We start from the raw sequence: 15,869 nt of genomic DNA, 5'->3' as shown, positions 1-15,869 counted from the left end.
ATCTGCCACTGTGCAGGAGAATCCGTATAGGTGTTCGAGTGTTCGAACCGTAACGCGCGAGAAATTGTAAGTAAACGCCGTATTTACATATCTGCCACTGTGCACGAGAATCCGTATAGGTGTTCGAGTGTTCGAAATGTAACGCGTGAGAAATTGTTAGTAAACGCCGTATTTACATATCTGCCACTGTGCAGGAGAATCCGTACACCTGTTTGAGTGTGCGAAACGTAACGCGTGAGAAATTGTAAGTAAACCCCGTATTTACATATCTGCCACTGTGCAGGAGAATCCGTATAGGTGTTCGAGTGTTCGAAACGTAACGCGTAAGAAATTGTAAGTAAACGCCGTATTTACATATCTGCCACTGTACAGGAGAATCCGTATAGGTGTTCGAGTGTTCGAAGCGTAACGCGCGAGAAATTGTAAGTAAACGCCGTATTTACATATCTGCCAGTGTGCAGGAGAATCCGTACAGGTGTTCGAGTGTTGGAAACGTAACGCGCGAGAAATTGTAAGTAAACGCCGTATTTACATATCTGCCACCGTGCAGGAGAATCCGTATAGGTGTTCGAGTGTTCGAACCTTAACGCGGGAGAAATTGTAAGTAAACGCCGTATTTACATATCTGCCACTGTGCAGGAGAATCCGTATAGATGTTCGAGTGTTCGAAACATAACGCGCGAGAAATTGTAAGTAAACGCCGTATTTACATATCTGCCATTGTGCAGGAGAATCCGTATACGTGTTCGAGTGTTTGAACCGTAACGCGTGAGAAATTGTTAGTAAACACCGTATTTACATATCTGCCACTGTGCAGCAGAATCCGTATAGGTGTTCGAGTGTTCGAACCGTAACGCGCGAGAAATTGTAAGTAAACGCCGTATTTACATATCTGCCACTGTGCAGGAGAATCCGTATAGGTGTTCGAGTGTTCGAACCGTAACGCGCGAGAAATTGTAAGTAAACGCCGTATTTACATATCTGCCACTGTGCAGGAGAATCTGTATACGTGTTCGAGTGTTCGAACCGTAATGCTTGAGAAATGGTAAGTAAACGCCGTATTTACATATCTGCAACTGTGCAGGAGAATCCGTATAGCCGTTCGAGTGTTCGAACCGTGATGCTTGAGAAATGGTAAGTAAACGCCGTATTTACATATCTGCCACTGTGCAGGAGAATCCGTATAGGTGTTCGAGTGTTCGAACCGTAGTGCTTGAGAAATGGTAATTAAACGCCGTATTTACATATCTGCCACCGTGCAGGAGAATCCGTATAGGTGTTCGAGTGTTCGAACCGTAACGCGGGAGAAATAATAAGTAAACGCCGTATTTACATATCTGCCATTGTGCAGGAGAATCCGTCTAGGTGTTCGAGTGTTCGAAACGTAACGCGCGAGAAATTGTAAGTAAACGCCGTATTTACATATCTGCCAGTGTGCAGGAGAATCCGTATAGGTGTTCGAGTGTTCGAAACGTAACGCGCGAGAAATTGTAAGTAAACGCCGTATTTACATATCTGCCACTGTGCAGGAGAATCCGTATAAGTGTTCGAGTGTTCGAACCGTAACGCGCGAGAAATTGTAAGTAAACGCCGTATTTACATATCTGCCACTGTGCAGGAGAATCCGTATAGGTGTTCGAGTGTTCGAAAAAATAACGCGCGAGAAATTGTAAGTAAACGCCGTATTTACATATCTGCCATTGTGCAGGAGAATCCGTATACGTGTTCGAGTGTTTGAACCGTAACGCGTGAGAAATTGTAAGAAAACACCGTATTTACATATCTGCCACTGTGCAGCAGAATCCGTATAGGTGTTCGAGTGTTCGAACCATAACGCGCGAGAAATTGTAAGTAATCGCCGTATTTACATATCTGCCACTGTGCAGGAGAATCCGTATAGGTGTTCGAGTGTTCGAACCGTAACGCGCGAGAAATTGTAAGTAAACGCCGTATTTACATATCTGCCACTGTGCAGGAGAATCTGTATACGTGTTCGAGTGTTCGAACCGTAACGCGCGAGAAATTGTAAGTAAACGCCGTATTTACATATCTGCCACTGTGCAGGAGAATCCGTATAGGTGTTCGAGTGTTCGAACCGTTATGCTTGAGAAATGGTAAGTAAACGCCCTATTTACATATCTGCCACTGTGCAGGAGAATCCGTATACGTGTTCGAGTGTTCGAACCGTAGTGCTTGAGAAATGGTAATTATACGCCGTATTTACATATCTGCCACTGTGCAGCAGAATCCGTATAGGTGTTCGAGTGTTCGAACCGTAACGCGGGAGAAATAATAAGTAAACGCCGTATTTAGATATCTGCCACTGTGCAGGAGAATCCGTATAGGTGTTCGAGTGTTCGAAACGTAACGCGCGAGAAATTGTAAGTAAACGCGGTATTTACATATCTGCCACTGTGCAGGAGAATCCGTATAGGTGTTCGAGTGTTCGAAACGTAATGCTTGAGAAATGGTAAGTAAACGCCGTATTTACATATCTGCAACTGTGCAGGAGAATCCGTATAGCCGTTCGAGTGTTCGAACCGTGATGCTTGAGAAATGGTAAGTAAACGCCGTATTTACATATCTGCCACTGTGCAGGAGAATCCGTATAGGTGTTCGAGTGTTCGAACCGTAGTGCTTGAGAAATGGTAATTAAACGCCGTATTTACATATCTGCCACCGTGCAGGAGAATCCGTATAGGTGTTCGAGTGTTCGAACCGTAACGCGGGAGAAATAATAAGTAAACGCCGTATTTACATATCTGCCACTGTGCAGGAGAATCCGTATAGGTGTTCGAGTGTTCGAAACGTAACGCGCGAGAAATTGTAAGTAAACGCCGTATTTACATATCTACCACTGTGCAGGAGAATCCGTATAGGTGTTCGAGTGTTCGAAACGTAACGCGCGAGAAATTGTAAGTAAACGCCGTATTTACATATCTCCCACTGTGCAGGAGAATCCGTATATGTGTTCGAGTGTTCGAAATGTAACGCGCGAGAATTTGTAAGTAAACGCCGTATTTACATATCTGCCACTGTGCAGGAGAATCCGTATAGGTGTTCGAGTGTTCGAACCGTAACGCGCGAGAAATTGTAAGTAAACGACGTATTTACGTATCTGCCACTGTGCAGGACAATCCGTATAGGTGTTCGAGTGTTCGAACTGTAACGCGCGAGAAATTGTAAGTAAACGCCGTATTTACATATCTGCCACTGTGCAGGAGAATCCGTATAGGTGTTCGAGTGTTCGAAACGTAACGCGCGAGAAATTTTAAGTAAACGCCGTATTTACATATCTGCCACTGTGCAGGAGAATGCGTATAGGTGTTCGAATGTTCGAACCGTAACGCGGGAGAAATAATAAGTAAACGCCTTATTTACATATCTGCCACTGTGCAGGAGAATCCGTAGAGGTGTTCGAGTGTTCGAAACGTAACGCGCGAGAAATTGTAAGTAAACGCCGTATTTACATATCTGCCACTGTGCAGGAGAATCCGTATAGGTGTTCGAGTGTTCGAACCGTAACGCGCGAGAAATTGTAAGTAAACGCCGTATTTACATATCTGCCACTGTGCACGAGAATCCGTATAGGTGTTCGAGTGTTCGAAATGTAACGCGTGAGAAATTGTAAGTAAACGCCGTATTTACATATCTGCCACTGTGCAGGAGAATCCGTACACCTGTTTGAGTGTGCGAAACGTAACGCGTAAGAAATTGTAAGTAAACGCCGTATTTACATATCTGCCACTGTGCAGGAGAATCCGTATAGGTGTTCGAGTGTTCGAAACGTAACGCGTAAGAAATTGTAAGTAAACGCCGTATTTACATATCTGCCACTGTACAGGAGAATCCGTATAGGTGTTCGAGTGTTCGAAGCGTAACGCGCGAGAAATTTTAAGTAAACGCCGTATTTACATATCTGCCAGTGTGCAGGAGAATCCGTATAGGTGTTCGAGTGTTGGAAACGTAACGCGCGAGAAATTGTAAGTAAACGCCGTATTTACATATCTGCCACAGTGCAGGAGAATCCGTATAGGTGTTCTAGTGTTCGAACCTTAACGCGGGAGAAATTGTAAGTAAACGCCGTATTTACATATCTACCACTGTGCAGGAGAATCCGTATAGATGTTCGAGTGTTCGAAACATAACGCGCGAGAAATTGTAAGTAAACGCCGTATTTACATATCTGCCATTGTGCAGGAGAATCCGTATACGTGTTCGAGTGTTTGAACCGTAACGCGTGAGAAATTGTAAGTAAACACCGTATTTACATATCTGCCACTGTGCAGCAGAATCCGTATAGGTGTTCGAGTGTTCGAAACGTAACGCCCGAGAAATTGTAAGTAAACGCCGTATTTACATATCTGCCACTGTGCAGGAGAATCCGTATAGGTGTTCGAGTGTTAGAACCGTAACGCGTGAGAAATTGTAAGTAAACGACGTATTTACATATCTGCCACTGTGCAGGAGAATCTGTATACGTGTTCGAGTGTTCGAACCGTAATGCTTGAGAAATGGTAAGTAAACGCCGTATTTACATATCTGCCACTGTGCAGGAGAATCCGTATAGCCGTTCGAGTGTTCGAACCGTGATGCTTGAGAAATGGTAAGTAAATGCCGTATTTACATATCTGCCACTGTGCAGGAGAATCCGTAGAGGTGTTCGAGTGTTCGAACCGTAGTGCTTGAGAAATGGTAATTAAACGCCGTATTTACATATCTGCCACCGTGCAGGAGAATCCGTATAGGTGTTCGAGTGTTCGAACCGTAACACGGGAGCAATAATAAGTAAACGCCGTATTTACATATCTGCCACTGTCCAGGAGAATCCGTATAGGTGTTCGAGTGTTCGAAACGTAACGCGCGAGAAATTGTAAGTAAACGCCGTATTTACATATCTGCCACTGTGCAGGAGAATCCGTATAGGTGTTCGAGTGTTCGAAACGTAACGCGCGAGAAATTGTAAGTAAACGCCGTATTTACATATCTGCCACTGTGCAGGAGAATCCGTATAGGTGTTCGAGTGTTCGAAACGTAACGCGTAAGAAATTGTAAGTAAACGCCGTATTTACATATCTGCCACTGTACAGGAGAATCCGTATAGGTGTTCGAGTGTTCGAAGCGTAACGCGCGAGAAATTGTAAGTAAACGCCGTATTTACATATCTGCCAGTGTGCAGGAGAATCCGTATAGGTGTTCGAGTGTTCGAAACGTAACGCGCGAGAAATTGTAAGTAAACGCCGTATTTACATATCTGCCACAGTGCAGGAGAATCCGTATAGGTGTTCGAGTGTTCGAACCGTAACGCGCGAGAAATTGTAAGTAAACGCCGTATTTACATATCTGCCACTGTGCAGGAGAATCCGTATAGGTGTTCGAGTGTTCGAAACATAACGCGCGAGAAATTGTAAGTAAACGCCGTATTTACATATCTGCAATGTGCAGGAGAATCCGTATACGTGTTCGAGTGTTTGAACCGTAACGCGTGAGAAATTGTAAGTAAACACCGTATTTACATATCTGCCACTGTGCAGCAGAATCCGTATAGGTGTTCGAGTGTTCGAACTGTAACGCGCGAGAAATTGTAAGTAAACGCCGTATTTACATATCTGCCACTGTGCAGGAGAATCCGTATAGGTGTTCGAGTGTTCGAACCGTAACGCGCGAGAAATTGTAAGTAAACGCCGTATTTACATATCTGCCACTGTGCAGGAGAATCTGTATACGTGTTCGAGTGTTCGAACCGTAATGCTTGAGAAATGGTAAGTAAACGCCGTATTTACATATCTGCAACTGTGCAGGAGACTCCGTATAGCCGTTCGAGTGTTCGAACCGTGATGCTTGAGAAATGGTAAGTAAACGCCGTATTTACATATCTGCCACTGTGCAGGAGAATCCGTATAGGTGTTCGAGTGTTCGAACCGTAGTGCTCGAGAAGTGGTAATTAAACGCCGTATTTACATATCTGCCACCGTGCAGGAGAATCCGTATAGGTGTTCGAGTGTTCGAACCGTAACGCGGGAGAAATAATAAGTAAACGCCGTATTTACATATCTGCCACTGTGCAGGAGAATCCGTATAGGTGTTCGAGTGTTCGAAACGTAACGCGCGAGAAATTGTAAGTAAACGCCGTATTTACATATCTTTCACTGTGCAGGAGAATCCGTATAGGTGTTCGAGTGTTCGAAACGTAACGCGCGAGAAATTGTAAGTAAACGCCGTATTTACATATCTGCCACTGTGCAGGAGAATCCGTATAGGTGTTCGAGTGTTCGAAAAGTAACGCGCGAGAAATTGTAAGTAAACGCCGTATTTACATATCTGCCACTGTGCAGGAGAATCCGTATAGGTGTTCGAGTGTTCGAAACGTAACGCGCGAGAAATTTTAAGGAAACGCCGTATTTACATATCTGCCACTGTGCAGGAGAATGCGTATAGGTGTTCGAATGTTCGAACCGTAACGCGGGAGAAATTATAAGTAAACGCCGTATTTACATATCTGCCACTGTGCAGGAGAATCCGTAGACGTGTTCGAGTGTTCGAAATGTAACGCGTCAGAAATTGTAAGTAAACGCCGTATTTACATATCTGCCACTGTGCAGGAGAATCTGTACACCTGTTCGAGTGTGCGAAACGTAACGCGCGAGAAATTGTAAGTAAACGCCGTATTTACATATCTGCCACTGTGAAGGAGAATCCGTATAGGTGTTCGAGTGTTCGAACCGTAACGCGCGAGTTATTGTAAGTAAATGCCGTATTTACATATCGGCCACTGTGCAGGAGAATCTGTATACGTGTTCGAGTGTTCGAACCGTAATGCTTGAGAAATGGTAAGTAAACGCTGTATTTACATATCTGCCACTGTGCAGGAGAATCCGTATAGCCGTTCGAGTGTTCGAACCGTGATGCTTGAGAAATGGTAAGTAAACGCCGTATTTACATATCTGCCACTGTGCAGGAGAATCCGTATAGGTGTTCGAGTGTTCGAACCGTAGTGCTTGAGAAATGGTAATTAAACGCCGTATTTACATATCTGCCACGGTGCAGGAGAATCCGTATAGGTGTTCGAGTGTTTAAACCGTAACGCGCGAGAAATTATAAGTAAACGGCGTACTTACGTATCTGCCACTGTGCAGGACAATCCGTATTGGTGTTCGAGTGTTCGAACTGTAACGCGCGAGAAATCGTAAGTAAACGCCGTATTTACATATCTGCCACTGTGCAGGAGAATCCGTATAGGTGTTCGAGTGTTCGAAACGTAACGCGCGAGAAATTTTAAGTAAACGCCGTATTTACATATCTGCCACTGTGCAGGAGAATGCGTATAGGTGTTCGAATGTTCGAACCGTAACGCGGGAGAAATTATAAGTAAACGCCGTATTTACATATATCTGCCACTGTGCAGGAGAATCCGTATAGGTGTTCGAGTGTTCGAAATGTAACAAGTCAGAAATTGTAAGTAAACGCCGTATTTACATATCTGCCACTGTGCAGAAGAATCCGTACACCTGTTCGAGTGTGCGAAACGTAACGCGCGAGAAATTGTAAGTAAACGCCGTATTTACATATCTGCCACTGTGCAGGAGAATCCGTATAGGTGTTCGAGTGTTCGAAACGTAACGCGTAAGAAATTGTAAGTAAACGCCGTATTTACATATCTGCCACTGTACAGGAGAATCCGTATAGGTGTTCGAGTGTTCGAAGCATAACGCGCGAGTAATTGTAAGTAAACGCCGTATTTACATATCTGCCACTGTGCAGGAGAATCCGTATAGGTGTTCGAGTGTTCGAAACGTAACGCGCGAGAAATTGTAAGTAAACGCCGTATTTACATATCTGCCACTGTGCAGGAGAATCCGTATAGGTGTTCGAGTGTTCGAACCGTAACGCGCGAGAAATTGTAAGTAAACGCCGTATTTACATATCTGCCACTGTGCAGGAGAATCCGTATAGGTGTTCGAGTGTCCGAAACATAACGCCCGAGAAATTGTAAGTAAACGCCGTATTTACATATCTGCCATTGTGCAGGAGAATCCGTATACGTGTTCGAGTGTTTGAACCGTAACGCGTGAGAAATTGTAAGTAAACACCGTATTTACATATCTGCCACTGTGCAGCAGAATCCGTATAGGTGTTCGAGTGTTCGAACCGTAACGCACGAGAAAATGCAAGTAAACGCCGTATTTACATATCTGCCACTGTGCAGGAGAATCCGTATAGGTGTTCGACTGTTCGAACCGTAACGCGCGAGAAATTGTAAGTAAACGCCGTATTTACATATCTGCCACTGTGCAGGAGAATCTGTATACGTGTTCGAGTGTTGGAACCGTAATGCTTGAGAAATGGTAAGTAAACGCCGTATTTACATATCTGCCACTGTGCAGGGGAATCCGTATAGCCGTTCGAGTGTTCGAACCGTGATGCTTGAGAAATGGTAAGTAAACGCCGTATTTACATATCTGCCACTGTGCAGGAGAATCCGTATAGGTGTTCGAGTGTTCGAACCGTAGTGCTTGAGAAATGGTAATTAAACGCCGTATTTACATATCTGCCACTGTGCAGGAGAATCCGTATAGGTGTTCGAGTGTTCGAACCGTAACGCGCGAGAAATTGTAAGTAAACGGCGTATTTACGTATCTGCCACTGTGCAGGACAATCCGTATAGGTGTTCGAGTGTTCGAACTGTAACGCGCGAGAAATTGTAAGTAAACGCCGTATTTACATATCTGCCACTGTTCAGGAGAATCCGTATAGGTGTTCAAGTGTTTGAAACGTAACGCGCGAGAAATTTTAAGTAAACGCCGTATTTACATATCTGCCACTGTGGAGGAGAATGCGTATAGGTGTTCGAATGTTCGAACCGTAACGCGGGAGAAATTATAAGTAAACGACGTATTTACATATCTGCCACTGTGCAGGAGAATCCGTATAGGTGTTCGAGTGTTCAAAACGTAATGCGCGAGAAATTGTAAGTAAACGCCGTATTTACATATCTGCCCCTGTGCAGGAGAATCCGTATAGGTGTTCGAGTGTTCGAACCGTAACGCGCGAGAAATTGTAAGTAAACGCCGTATTTACATATCTGCCACTGTGCAGGAGAATCTGTATACGTGTTCGAGTGTTCGAACCGTAATGCTTGAGAAATGGTAAGTAAACGCCGTCTTTACATATCTGCCACTGTGCAGGAGAATCCGTATAGCCGTTCGAGTGTTCGAACCGTGACGCTTGAGAAATGGTAAGTAAACGACGTATTTACATATCTGCCACTGTGCAGGAGAATCCGTATAGGTGTTCGAGTGTTCGAACCGTAGTGCTTGAGAAATGGTAATTAAACGCCGTATTTACATATCTGCCACTGTGCAGGAGAATCCGTATAGGTGTTCGAGTGTTCGAACCGTAACGCGCGAGAAATTGTAAGTAAACGCCGTATTTACGTATCTGCCACTGTGCTGGACAATCCGTATAGGTGTTCGAGTGTTCGAACTGTAACGCGCGAGAAATTGTAAGTAAACACCGTATTTACATATCTGCCACTGTGCAGGAGAATCCGTAAATGTGTTCGAGTGTTCGAAACGTAACGCGCGAGAAATTGTAAGTAAACGCCGTAGTTACATATCTGCCACTGTGCAGGAGAATCCGTATAGGTGTTCGAGTGTGCGAACCGTAACGCGGGAGAAATTGTAAGTAAACGCCGTATTTACATATCTGCCACTATGCAGGAGAATCCGTATAGGTGTTCGAGTGTTCGAACTGTAACGCGCGAGAAATTGTAAGTAAACGTCGTATTTACATATCTGCCACTGTGCAGGAGAATCCGTATAGGTGTTCGAGTGTTCGAACTGTAACGCGCGAGAAATTGTAAGTAAACGCCGTATTTACATATCTGCCACTGTACAGGAGAATCCGTAAATGTGTTCGAGTGTTCGAAATGTAACGCGCGAGAAATTGTAAGTAAACGCCGCAGTTACATATCTGCCACTGTGCAGGAGAATCCGTATAGGTGTTCGAGTGTGCGAACCGTAACGCGGGAGAAATTGTAAGTAAACGCCGTATTTACATATCTGCCACTGTGCAGGAGAATCCGTATAGGTGTTCGAGTGTTCGAAATGTAACGCGTAAGAAATTGTAAGTAAACGCCGTATTTACATATCTGCCACTGTGCAGGAGAATCCGTAGATGTGTTCGAGTGTTCGAAACGTAACGCGCGAGAAATTGTAAGTAAACGCCGTATTTACATATCTGCCACTGTGCAGGAGAATCCGTATAGGTGTTCGAGTGTTCGAACCGTAACGTGCGAGAAATTGTCTGTAAACACCGTATTTACATATCTGCCACTGTACAGGAGAATCCGTATAGGTGTTCGAGTGTTCGAAACGTAACGCGCGAGAAATTGTAAGTAAACGCCGTATTTACATATCTGCCACTGTGCAGGAGAATCCGTATAGGTGTTCGAGTGTTCGAACCGTAACGCGCGAGAAATTGTAAGTAAACGCCGTATTTACATATCTGCCACTGTGCAGGAGAATCTGTATACGTGTTCGAGTGTTCGAACCGTAATGCTTGAGAAATGGTAAGTAAACGCCGTATTTACATATCTGCCACTGTGCAGGAGAATCCGTATAGCCGTTCGAGTGTTCGAACCGTGATGCTTGAGAAATGGTAAGTAAACGCCGTATTTACATATCTGCCACTGTGCAGCAGAATCCGTATAGGTGTTCGAGTGTTCGAACCGTAACGCGCGACAAATGGTAAGTAAACGCCGTATTTACATGTCTGCCACGGTGCAGGAGAATCCGTATAGGTGTTCGAGTGTTCGAACCGTAACGCGCGAGAAATTATAAGTAAACGGCGTATTTACATATCTGCCACTGTGCAGGAGAATCTGTATACGTGTTCGAGTGTTCGAACCGTAATGCTTGAGAAATGGTAAGTAAACGCCGTATTTACATATCTGCAACAGTGCAGGAGAATCCGTATAGCCGTTCGAGTGTTCGAACCGTGATGCTTGAGAAATGGTAAGTAAACGCCGTATTTACATATCTGCCACTGTGCAGGAGAATGCGTATAGGTGTTCGAGTGTTCGAACCGCAGTGCTTGAGAAATGGTAATTAAACGCCGTATTTACATATCTGCCACCGTGCAGGAGAATCCGTATAGGTGTTCGAGTGTTCGAACCGTAACGCGCGAGAAATTGTAAGTAAACGGCGTATTTACGTATCTGCCACTGTGCAGGACAATCCGTATAGGTGTTCGAGTGTTCGAACTGTAACGCGCGAGAAATTATAAGTAAACGCCGTATTTACATATCTGCCACTGTGCAGGAGAATCCGTATAGGTGTTCGAGTGTTCGAAACGTAACGCGCGAGAAATTTTAAGTAAACGCCGTATTTACATATCTGCCACTGTGCAGGAGAATGCGTATAGGTGTTCGATTGTTCGAACCGTAACGCGGGAGAAATTATAAGTAAACGCCGTATTTACATATCTGCCACTGTGCAGGAGAATCCGTATAGGTGTTCGAGTGTTCGAAACGTAACGCGCGAGAAATTGTAAGTAAACGCCGTATTTACATATCTGCCACTGTGCAGGAGAATCCGTATAGGTGTTCGAGTGTTCGAAACATAACGCGCGAGAAATTGCAAGTAAACACCGTATTTACATATCTGCCACTGTGCAGGAGAATACGTATAGGTGTTCGAGTGTGCGAAATGTAACGCGCGAGAAATTTTAAGTAAACGCCGTATTTACATATCTGCCACTGTGCAGGAGAATCCGTATAGGTGTTCGTGTGTTCGAAACGTAACGCGTAAGAAATTGTAAGTAAACGCCGTATTTACATATCTGCCACTGTACAGGAGAATCCGTATAGGTGTTCGAGTGTTCGAAGCGTAACGCGCGAGAAATTGTAAGTAAACCCCGTATTTACATATCTGCCACTGTGCAGGAGAATCCGTATAGGTGTTCGAGTGTTCGAAACGTAACGCGCGAGAAATTGTAAGTAAACGCCGTATTTACATATCTGCCACTGTACAGGAGAATCCGAATAGGTGTTCGAGTGTTCGAACCGTAACGCGCGAGAAATTGTAAGTAAACGCCGTATTTACATATCTGCCACTGTGCAGGAGAATCCGTATAGGTGTTCGAGTATTCGAAACATAACGCGCGAGAAATTGTAAGTAAACGCCGTATTTACATATCTGCCACTGTGCAGGAGAATCCGTATAGGTGTTCGAGTGTTCGAAACGTAACGCGCGAGAAGTTGTAAGTAAACACCGTATTTACGTATCTGCCACTGTGCAGGAGAATCCGAATAGGTGTTCGAGTGTGCGAAACATAACGCGCGAGAAATTGTAAGTAAACGCCGTATTTACATATCTGCCACGGAGCAGGAGAATCCGTATAGGTGTTCGAGCGTTCGAAACGTAACGCGCGAAAAATTTTAAGTAAACGCCGTATTTACATATCTGCCACTGTGCAGGAGAATGCGTATGGGTGTTCGAATGTTCGAACCGTAACGCGGGAGAAATTATAAGTAAACGCCGCATTTACATATCTGCCACAGTGCAGGAGAATCCGTATAGGTGTTCGAGTGTTCGAACCGTAACGCGCGAGAAATTGTAAGTAAACGCCGTATTTACATATCTGCCACTGTGCAGGAGAATCTGTATACGTGTTCGAGTGTTCGAACCGTAATGCTTGAGAAATGGTAAGTAAACGCCGTATTTACATATCTGCCACTGTGCAGGAGAATCCGTATAGCCGTTCGAGTGTTCGAACCGTGACGCTTGAGAAATGGTAAGTAAACGCCGTATTTACATATCTGCCACTGTGCAGGAGAATCCGTATAGGTGTTCGAGTGTTTGAACCGTAGTGCTTGAGAAATGGTAATTAAACGCCGTATTTACATATCAGCCACTGTGCAGGAGAATCCGTATAGGTGTTCGAGTGTTCGAACCGTAACGCGCGAGAAATTGTAAGTAAACGCCGTATTTACGTATCTGCCACTCTGCAGGACATTCCGTATAGGTGTTCGAGTGTTCGAACTGTAACGCGCGAGAAATTGTAAGTAAACGCCGTATTTACATATCTGCCACTGTGCAGGAGAATCCGTATAGGTGTTCGAGTGTTCGAAACGTAACGCGCGAGAAATTTTAAGTAAACGCCGTATTTACATATCTGCCACTGTGCAGGAGATTGCGTATAGGTGTTCGAATGTTCGAACCGTAACGCGGGAGAAATTATAAGTAAACGCCATATTTACATATCTGCCACTGTGCAGGAGAATCCCTATAGGTGTTTGAGTGTTCAAAACGTAATGCGCGAGAAATTGTAAGTAAACGCCGTATTTACATATCTGCCACTGTGCAGGAGAATCCGTATAGGTGTTCGAGTGTTCGAACCGTAACGCGCGAGAAATTGTAAGTAAACGCCGTATTTACATATCTGCCACTGTGCAGGAGAATCTGTATACGTGTTCGAGTGTTCGAACCGTAATGCTTGAGAAATGGTAAGTAAACGCAGTGTTTACATATCTGCCACTGTGCAGGAGAATCCGTATAGCCGTTCGAGTGTTCGAACCGTGACGCTTGAGAAATGGTAAGTAAACGCCGTATTTACATATCTGCCACTGTGCAGGAGAATCCGTATAGGTGTTCGAGTGTTCGAACCGTAGTGCTTGAGAAATGGTAATTAAACGCCGTATTTACATATCTGCCACTGTGCAGGAGAATCCGTATAGGTGTTCGAGTGTTCGAACCGTAACGCGCGAGAAATTGTAAGTAAACGCTGTATTTACGTATCTGCCACTGTGCAGGACAATCCGTATAGGTGTTCGAGTGTTCGAACTGTAACGCGCGAGAAATTGTAAGTAAACGCCGTATTTACATATCTGCCACTGTGCAGGAGAATCCGAATAGGTGTTCGAGTGTTCGAAACGTAACGCGCGAGAAATTTTAAGTAAACGCCGAAGTTACATATCTGCCACTGTGCAGGAGAATGCGTATAGGTGTTCGAATGTTCGAACCGTAACGCGGGAGAAAATATAAGTAAACGCCGTACTTACTTATCTGCCACTGTGCAGGAGAATCCGTATAGGTGTTCGAGTGTTCGAAATGTAACGCGTGAGAAATTGTAAGTAAACGCCGTATTTACATATCTGCCACTGTGCAGGAGAATCCGTACACCTGTTCGAGTGTGCGAAACGTAACGCGCGAGAAATTGTAAGTAAACGCCGTATTTACATATCTGCCACTGTGCAGGAGAATCCGTATAGGTGTTCGAGTGTTCGAAACGTAACGCGTAAGAAATTGTAAGTAAACGCCGTATTTACATATCTGCCACTGTACAGGAGAATCCGTATAGGTGTTCGAGTGTTCGAAGCGTAACGCGCGAGAAATTGTAAGTAAACGCCGTATTTACATATCTGCCACTGTGCAGGAGAATCCGTAAAGGTGTTCGAGTGTTCGGAACATAACGCGCGAGAAATTGTAAGTAAACGCCGTATTTACATATCTGGCACTGTGCAGGAGAATCCGTATAGGTGTTCGGTTGTTCGAACCGTAACGCGCGAGAAATTGTAAGTAAACGCCGTATTTTCATATCTGCCACTGTGCAGGAGAATCTGTATACGTGTTCGAGTGTTCGAACCGTAATGCTTGAGAAATGGTAAGTAAACGCCGTATTTACATATCTGCAACTGTGCAGGAGAATCCGTATAGCCGTTCGAGTGTTCGAACCGTGATGCTTGAGAAATGGAAAGTAAACGCTGTATTTACATATCTGCCACTGTGCAGGAGAATCCGTATAGGTGTTCGAGTGTTCGAACCGTAGTGCTTGAGAAATGGTAATTAAATGCCGTATTTACATATCTGCCACGGTGCAGGAGAATCCGTATAGGTGTTCGAGTGTTCGAACCGTAACGCGCGAGAAATTGTAAGTAAACGGCGTATTCACGTATCTGCCACTGTGCAGGACAATCCGTATAGGTGTTCGAGTGTTCGAACTGTAACGCGCGAGAAATTGTAAGTAAACGACGTATTTACATATCTGCCACTGTGCAGGAGAATCCGTATAGGTGTTCGAGTGTTCGAAACGTAACGCGCGAGAAATTTTAAGTAAACGCCGTATTTACATATCTGCCACTGTGCAGGAGAATGCGTATAGGTGTTCGATTGTTCGAACCGTAACGCGGGAGAAATTATAAGTAAACGCCGTATTTACATATCTGCCACTGTGCAGGAGAATCCGTATAGGTGTTCGAGTGTTCGAACCGTAACGTGCGAGAAATTGTAAGTAAACGCCGTACTTACATATCTGCCACTGTGCAGGAGAATCCGTATAGGTGTTCGAGTGTTCGAAACATAACGCGCGAGAAATTGTAAGTAAACGCCGTATTTACATATCTACCATTGTGCAGGAGAATCCGTATACGTGTTCGAGTGCTTGAACCGTAACGCGTGAGAAATTGTAAGTAAACACCGTATTTACATATCTGCCACTGTGCAGCAGAATCCGTATAGGTGTTCGAGTGTTCGAACCGTAACGCGCGAGAAATTGTAAGTAAACGCCGTATTTACATATCTGCCACTGTGCAGGAGAATCCGTATAGGTGTTCGAGTGTTCGAACCGTAACGCGCGAGAAATTGTAAGTAAACGCCGTATTTACATATCTGCCACTGTGCAGGAGAATCTGTACACGTGTTCGAGTGTTCGAACCGTAATGCTTGAGAAATGGTAAGTAAACGCCGTATTTACCTATCTGCAACAGTGCAGGAGAATCCGTATAGCCGTTCGAGTGTTCGAACCGTGATGCTTGAGAAATGGTAAGTAAACGCCGTATTTACATTTCTGCCACTGTGCACGAGAATCCG

Source organism: Camellia sinensis, chromosome 8, assembly GCF_055761805.1.
Source record: "Camellia sinensis isolate YWXY chromosome 8, ASM5576180v1, whole genome shotgun sequence".
Lineage (NCBI taxonomy): Eukaryota > Viridiplantae > Streptophyta > Magnoliopsida > Ericales > Theaceae > Camellia > Camellia sinensis.
The sequence above is the reverse complement of the archived record's forward strand: the minus strand, read 5'-3'. Positions refer to the sequence as shown.